We start from the raw sequence: 8650 nt of genomic DNA on the forward strand, positions 1-8650 counted from the left end.
CTTTAGTTGGTGGGCCAGAAGGCGACCCGCCTTATCGCCATGTTCGTACTGAGACCCACGGGAGCAGAGAAGGAGACGTTTGGCTGCTGTAGTGAGAAGAAGGTCAAGTTTGGTCTGGAGACCTAATCTTTCCTTGTACAAGTCAGGTGTTTGGGAAGTCGACAACAAAACATCAAGGTTGGCTATAGATTCTTCTGATTCCCTTTGGCGAGCCCTGTGCAGTTTGTTTGCATGAGATGTATACGAGATAATTCTACCTCTAATGAAAGCCTTCAGGGTTTCCCACAATAATGAAGGGGAAGTTTCATCGTTTTTGTTAGTTTCGCAGAAAAAAACAAATTAAAATCAGCAACATATTTGCAAAAGTTTACATCGGCCAGCAATAGTGGATCCAGGTGCCAAGTTCTGAATTCCTTTGGTCTGAGGTCAAAGCGGAGGTCTAGGGTCGCTGTAGAATGATGAGATACAGTTATAGGGGAGTATTGGGTAGAGATAATTGACGGGATAAGTGTTTTATCAACCAAAAAGTAGTCTATCCGAGAGAACGTTCGGTGAGCATGCGAAAAAAAGGAATATTGTCTGGTGGAGGGGTGTGAAAACCTCCAGGAATCGACATAACCATACTGATCCATAAAGGCTAAAAGAGTCTGTGACATTTTCGAAAGTGGGGAAGGCCGTGAGCTAGATCTGTCCAATATTGGGTCTAGTTCATATCACCTTCAAGTAGCAAAAAATGGGAGTTCAAGTTCGGAATAGAGGACAATAGCAACTTCATAAAATTATGGTTATCCCAATTCGGAGCATAGACCGACACCAGGACAACTGGCTTCTGGTATAGTATGCCTGAAATGACGACATAACGGCCATCTGAATCCAAGACTGTGCTAGTGGGAGTGAAATGTACATTTTTCTTTATTAAAATTGCTGTGCCTCTTGATTTCAGATTGAATTTGAAATGACAGACCTGACCGATCCACTGCCTGTTCAACTTCCGGTGATCAGAGTTTTGTAAATGTGTTTCCTGGAGGAACATTATATCGGCATTGAGGCCTTTGATATCTGTCATGATTTTAGTTCGCTTCACAGCAGCGTTTATTTAAGGAGATGATCCTCACTGCCCGTCCGCCAACCACGCCCTCACTGGTCACATCAACCATAACTTAGCACAGAGCAGCAAAAGATGTTGTCAATCCTAAGACGCAAGCAGCAAAAGATGAGTGAAAAGCAGCAAGTGCATGAGCAACATAGTACAGTGACAACAAAATTAAAATGAAAAAAACAAACATCACCAAAAGATAAAGTCAACAAAGAGGCTCCCCTCCCTACACACCCCCTAAGCTGGCACTTCCTTCCAGCTCCAACTCCCCCACCCAAAAGAACTTCCCCATTGAAAAAACGATCCTCCCATCCTTCCCAACCCACAATACCCCTATCACTTCACACAACCTTATAAACTAATACAGAAGATGCGTACTTCCCTTTCTGTGTCCTCATTCCCTCAGGTTTTGTCTCGGATCCCGCAACCCATAAAATGGAAAATCAGAAACGTAAACATGTAACCCTCTGAACACAATATGAAATGTTGGCCCACCACTGAACAAAGAACAAACAGCCTGCAAGTATCAAATTAAGGTCTTAAGACAGCCTGAGCTATTCTGCATAGAGTAATAAAAAAGAAAAATAACCATAAGAGGAAGAAAAATAAAAACACATGTTCAAAACAAACCCCTTATTTGTTTAAGCTAACTTTGGTCAGAGCATGTGCCTAACTGGCTCCAGACTGTGAAATGGAGGGCTTATTCAACACCAATTGTAAAAGAAATATAAGATCTTATATATAAAGACAAATTGTAAACATTGTAACAACTTAAACATTGTGGAATTAGCACCTCGGAGCCATGGATATCTCAGATAAGGTGCTAGCCAATATGCATTACTAGTATAAACTTCTACAATGTCAACAAAATAAGTGGAAAAATAAAACGAAGATAAAAATCAAAAGTAAAGTGTTCGAGTAAACAACAGAGTCAGATTACCCAGATATGCTGGCTCTCTTCACAGACCCTTTAGTATGCATGATGAAGGTAGGGCTAGTCGGTTAGCCTCCAGGCCAACAGTAAAGTGCAAAGGGTGGCGTACAAGAGAACTTCAGGCCTTGAGTATCACCATCATGTCTTTTATGTCCTGATACAGCCCAAGCTTGTGCGCTTAAAGCATTTCCATATTGTCAAAGAGTCTTACCCTGCCTGTGTCGGTGCAGCTTGAAGAAAGTCCGTGTTCGCATGGCTAGTGTGGCTAGCGCTCAGACTCTGAGCAAGCTAGCAATGCAGCTAATCAGGCCTCGGGGTGTGTTGATAGCTGCAAAGGTGTTGGCCTCCTCGGGCAACGAAAATCTCTTCTTTACCCAACCTTCCGATGATATCTCCAAGCGGGCTGGGAAGAGCAGAGCTGGTCTTAGAGCAAGGTTGTACAATTTAGCCATTACCGCCCGATACTTAGCGCGTTCCTCAACAACCTCCGGAGTATAGTCTTCGAAAATCTGTACAGGGGACCCATGATACTTGAGTGTACCTCGTCTCTTGCGTGCTTCCCATATGATCAGGTCCTTGGTCTGGTAACGATGAAGGCAGGCCGCAGCCGTGACCCGGTTGTGGCTTGGCGACGAGTACACTGTGTGCACGGTCCGGTTCGGGGGGGGAGATGAAAGGGTCTCGGCACCTAACAGTTCAACTAGGAGGTCGGAGAAGAAGCTTGTGGGCCTGGGGCCCTCAATGGATTCCGGTAGGCCAATGATCCGGATGTTGTTCCTGCGGCTCCGGCCCTCTAAGTCCGTAGCCTTTGCTGCTAGCCTAGCGTTGCTATCCGTCAGGGCCGCACATCTCTCCTCCAGTGCCTGAATACACTGGATATTCAATTCAGCAGTGTTTTCCAAAGTATCAAGACGTTACCGTGGTTTGTATTTTGTCCAATCTGGATTCCACAGCCGTGAAGGTGCTCTTAATATCAGTCGAGATGCTAGCTCTGTGATCCTCTAGCAGGTTAGCTATGCTAGTCAGGCACGAGTTGCTGCATGGAGCAGAGGCTTCTGCTTCTGTCTTCCTTTGCGGTTTAGAAGATTTCAACATCTTGGCTTCGCGCTTAGAGAGAATTTATGTTTATTTCTCAGTATCACGTGTAGGGTAGGCAAAAATGTAGGGTTTTTAAGGATAAAGTAAAGTTAGAGTTACGGGAGACGGAGACGACGCTGTGCTCACATGCTCACCAAACCAGAAGTCCTATCCAGACAGATCACATTTAAAAATGTTATGTGAACAGCCAAACAAAAAATCAGATATGAGCAATAAATTGGAATTGAGCATTAAGGCCTGCAATGTGAACGTAGCCTAAGTAATGACACAGCTGACCTTGCTACAAACCCTCTACATCCCACTTCTACTGGACGAGTCCTAACTTTCCATCGTCACTGTTCAGCTTCTGCTCCTAAATCTGTATATCTCAGTTTCTTCCTTTCATAGGCTTCCTCCACAGAATCCTCCCACAGAACCGTCAGCTCTATAAAATACACTACATGCTGACTGGCAGACCACAGCACTATGTCAGGCCTAAGATTGGTGCAAACTATCTCCTGTGGCACAACAAGTTTCCCTCCTAAATCTACCTGCATCCTTTAACTGGCCAGTTAGGCCAGTTAAAGGATGCCAGTTAGGCCAGTTAAAGGATGCTAAGGACTTCCCAGTCCTTAGCATCCTTTAACTGGCCTAACTGGTGCCTACCTAAAAAGCTATCTGCTTTAACCTTCTCTCCCTCTCTGACAAACTGAACCGTCCTCATTCCCTGATTATTTCCTGCATTCACCTGTCACCTTCTGCTTTCAATTCCAAAACCCTGTCATGCCTCCATGTATATCTACCACAGACTGACAGACTGATCTTACATCCTGTCAAAATGTGCCTCAAGGTTGCTGTCTCAGAGCACAAAGGACACGATGGGTCCCCATCAACCCAGCACTTTAGGTTCTGGGGTGATGGTAAGACATCATAGGTAGACCGTAGCAGGAATTTGATCCACCTATCTTCCATACTCCATAGGTCTCTCCAACTCATCTTCTCTGCACTCTCCCAGTTCATCCACTGTCCCTGCTTAGCCTGAGCCACAGCCTTAGTGAACCTTATTACTTCCTCCTGTCTAAGTACCTGTTCCACTACCAGTCTCCTTCTATCTTAAGGACCTGCTTTGTTCCACTCCGGTCTACCTGAGCCAAGCCCCAGGCCTCCCCGACCTATCTGGACATTGCCTACAATCTCAGCATGCCTAAGAGCTGCCTCTGCCTCCTCTACTGCCTGTCTTAGGTTCGACTTCCTTCCCCTGGTTGGATTTGGAACTACACTGCTAACTATTCTATCTTTGCTCCCTGCTAAACAGCAACTCTGTTCTAACCTTTGTGCACTTGAACTCTTCTGTCAAGCTAGTGATCGGGAGTTGGAGTATCCCTTTGCCATACAGTGCCACACTGCTGAGGCACCGAGGAACGCCCAACCACTTCCTTACAAATGAGTTAATTACTCTTTCCAGCTTCTCTACCTTCAATATTGGGATCTCATAAACTGACATGGGCCACATCAGTCTAGGAAACAGAAGATTGGTAGAACATCTGCAGGAGTTTCTTGCAGACGGTGAAGGAGGCCAGCCTCCTCAGGACCTGTACATGTAATTGGAGTTCACTGACCAGTCCAGTTTGCTGTCCAGCTGCAGGCCAAGGTACTTGTATGAGCTGACTACCTCCACCTCCTCCCTCTTGATGGAAATGGGCTGGGGAGGGGGTCTCTTCCTGTAGTAGTCCAGTACCATCTCCCTGGTTTTGGCGGTGTTAATCTGCAGCTGGTTCTGCTGGCACCACCTCACAAAGTTCTCCACGTCTCTGTACTCCCTCTCACTGCCTCAATACAACCCATAATGGCTGTGTCATCAGTCCCTTGTGTTGCTCCTGTGCTGCTGGTCACAGTGCTTGATGTACAGTCCAGCAATCTGACATACTGTGGCCTGCCAGTGAGGTAGTCTGTGATCCAGGAAGCAAGGTAGGGCCCTGAGACCTGGTCAGCTTTTCTCGCAGGAGGTAGGGCTTTATGGTGTCAAAGGCGCGGGAGAAGTTGAAGAAGAGAATTCTCACAGCGCCACTCTCCTTATCGAGGAAAGAGAGAACTCTAGCAGAAGAACCAGGACAGCATCCTCAACCCCCACCTTCTCCTGGTAGGCGAACTGTAGGGGGTCCTGAGCATGTTGCACCTGAGGCCGGATGAAGTGAAGGATGAGCCATTCAAAGGTTTTCATCAGATGGGATGTGAGTGCCACTGGTCTGAAGTCACAGAGGTCACTGGGGTGCTTCTTCTTGGGTATGGGGATGATGCATGAGGTTTCCCCAGGGTGGGCACCTTCTCCAGGTTGAAGATGTGCTGGAGAGGCTCCCCCAGCTCAGCAGCGCAGAACCTCAGCGTATGTGGACACACCTTGTCCGGGCTGGCTGCTTACCTTGGGCAAAGTCTCCTCAGTTAACCACTGACCTGTGCTGCACTGATGACGGGGGGAGTTGGAGGGAGGTGTGGTGGACTGTGCTCAGGAGGCAGGGCCATGGAGGAGGAGGGTGAGGGGAGAAGGGCTGGGAGGGTGTGTGGGGGGCTGTGGGGGAAGAGGGTGAGGGAAGGGGGTGCAGGCATTGAGTTGATACCACTGAAGAAGGCATTGAACTGGTCAGCTTGGTCCTTGTCTCCCTCTGCTGCTCTGCTGTTTGTCTGTTTGCATGGTCGTCATGCCACTCCAGACCTCCCTCATGCTGTTTTCCTGCAGCCTGCTCTCCAGCTTCCTCCTGTATGATTCCGTGGCCTCCTTCAGACACAGCTTTAGTTCCCTCTAGTTCCTGCATCTCCTTCCTATCTTTCCTTCTGAAAGCCCTCTTCTTCCTGTTTAGAACAGCCTTTACCTCACTGGTTACCCAGGGTTTGTTGTTGGCAAAGCAGCATACTGTTCTAACAGAGACTGCTGTGTCCATGCAGAAGTTGATGTAGTTGGTCAGGCAGTTTGTAATGCCATCAATGTCCTTCTCACCATGAGGATCCTGTAGTACAGTCCAGTCAGTGGTCACAAAGCAGTCTCTGAGGGCCTCTTTTGCTGCAGGAGACCACCTCCTGAAGGACCCATTTGTTGTGGCCTGCCTCTGCACCAGAGGAGTGTACAGTGGCTGCAGATGGATAAGATTGTGGTCTGACTTCCAAGTGGGGGAAGGGGTGTCGCTGTGTATGCCTCCTTGGTGTTGGCATACAGTAGGTCAATTGTCCTGTTTTTTCTGCTGGGGCAGTCGACATACTGATAAAAAGCAGTGAGTGTGTAGTCCAGGGTAACATGGTTAAAGTCTCCAGAGACAAGAAAAAAGGCCTCTGGGTGCTGTGTCTGTAGCCTTGCTGTGGCGGAGGGAATCACCGGCATGAAGCCGGATTAGCATCTGGCATGAAGCCGCTATGTCTCCGTGAACATAAACAAACTACTCTCCCGGTACATCCGCTGAGTCTTGATCAGTGCTGTAAGCTTGTCCATCTTGTTGGGCAATAGATTCACGTTTCCCATGAGAACCGGAGGGATACATGGCTTAATTCGCCGCCGTTTGCTGTTTGTAAGCCCAGTTTTCACCTTAGCACCGACTCTGCACCCACAGTACTTCTGCCTCAGCTCAGGGGGGATGGTGTGACGCATGCCCGTCTGTCCTTTTTTTCCTCAGCGCCAGTAGATCTTCTCTCAAATAAATGAGAATGCAGGGATGTGTAGAAAAAATGATCATATCATGGGATATATACTGTATAAACACACAAAAACACTAGACCCACCCCAGTGGCAGGAAAAGCAACAAAAAAGTAAGAACACGTAAACACAGAGGAGCTGAACGCAGCTTGTTACCACATGCGCCAGAACCGGTATTTCTCCAGTTAAACACATCAAAAACAGAGATTCTTATTCTTGATCCCTGAGCATGTGTTGAATGAAATCTGTCCTGCTCTTGGAGACCTTGCTGATAATCTGGTATCTACAGTGAAAAACCTTGGTGTTATTTAGAGGGTAACCTCAGTCTGGAGCTTCATGTAAAAATGCTTTCTCAGTCATGTTTTTATCAACTCAGAATTATTTCCAAAATTTGCTCTTTATCAGTTTTAATGTCCTGGGATAAGTTACTCTTGCTTTTATCACATCTAGGTTGGATTATTGTAATGCCCTTTGCTGTCTTAATCAGATCTTGCTCTCATGGCTTCAGTGCATTCAAAATGTAGCTGCTAGACTCTTAACCCAATCAAGAAAGCATGATCACATCATCCCTATTCTATCCTCACTTCACTGGCTCCCTGTGTGTTTTAGAGTTGATTTTAAAATTTTAGTCTTGATGTTTAAAGCCCTACATGGTCTGGCCCCATGCTACCTCTCAGAGCTTTTAACTTTCTATATGCCAAAGCAATGCCTGAGATCCTCTGATAAGAACCTTTTATCTGTCCCTAAAACCAGATTGAAATCAAAAGGTGACCAGGCTTTTGCTGTCAGGGATCCAACCCTTTGGAATAATTTACCTGAAAGTCTCAGACTTCACTATCTTAACTATCTTCTTTTAAATCAACTCTAAAAACACACCTTTTTAAAATAACCTTCTCTTAAAAAAATGATCTGCTTTTTAAATGTACTGCTATTTATTAACAATGTTTTGATGTTTTAGATTTTCATTATTTTTGTTTTATTTTATTTTCCATGTATTGTTGAATAAATGTATTTTTATTTCCTTTGTGAATCACTTTGTAACTGAAGTTTTGAAAAGTGCTAAAAAGTTATTGTATTGTATTGTATTTATTGTATAAATAAACTAATTATGATTATTATTGTTTATCAAGGATTCTGTCTGTGTGTCTTACATATGTACCATGTCATACTCTCCAGTAAAATACTGAAAGGCATTGCCAGAGTAATTATTGCACCTCTTACCTGCTGCATCAATGTGTCTTTATCTTCTGGAATAGTGCCGCAAACAGCGAAAATTGTACGAGTTACACCAGTCTTCAAATCTGGAGACAAGAACGATCTAAGTAATTACCATCCAATCTCCATCCTTCCAACTCTCTCCAAGGTTTTGGAAAGAGTAGTCTACTTAGCAGCTACCTGGAGAAGCTAAATATCATAGTCTTATATCAGTATGGATTCAGGAAGAAAAACACTACATGCATGGCAGTGCTTGATCTAACTGAACAAATCAGTGATACAATTGATAAAGGTGAATATGGTATTGGCATTTTCTTGGACCTGTCCAAAGCTTTTGGCACCATCAATATTGACATCTTAATCAATAAATTACAACACTTTGGTATCAGAGGCCTAGCTCTTGATTGGTTCCATAGCTATCTGTCTGACAGACATCAATATGTAAACAACCATAAGTCCTCATACAACAAGGATCTATTCTAGGGATCTATTCTAGGACCACTTCTCTTCATCATGTACATAAATGACTTTGTTAATGCTTCAACTGTAGTATATACAGTATTATTTGCTGATGATACAAACTTGTTCTTTTCACATAAAAATCTAAACACACTTGAACAAATCATAAACTGTGAGCTATCACAGCTTA

Source organism: Cheilinus undulatus, linkage group 8, assembly GCF_018320785.1.
Source record: "Cheilinus undulatus linkage group 8, ASM1832078v1, whole genome shotgun sequence".
In the NCBI taxonomy this organism is placed as follows: Eukaryota; Metazoa; Chordata; class Actinopteri; order Labriformes; family Labridae; genus Cheilinus; species Cheilinus undulatus.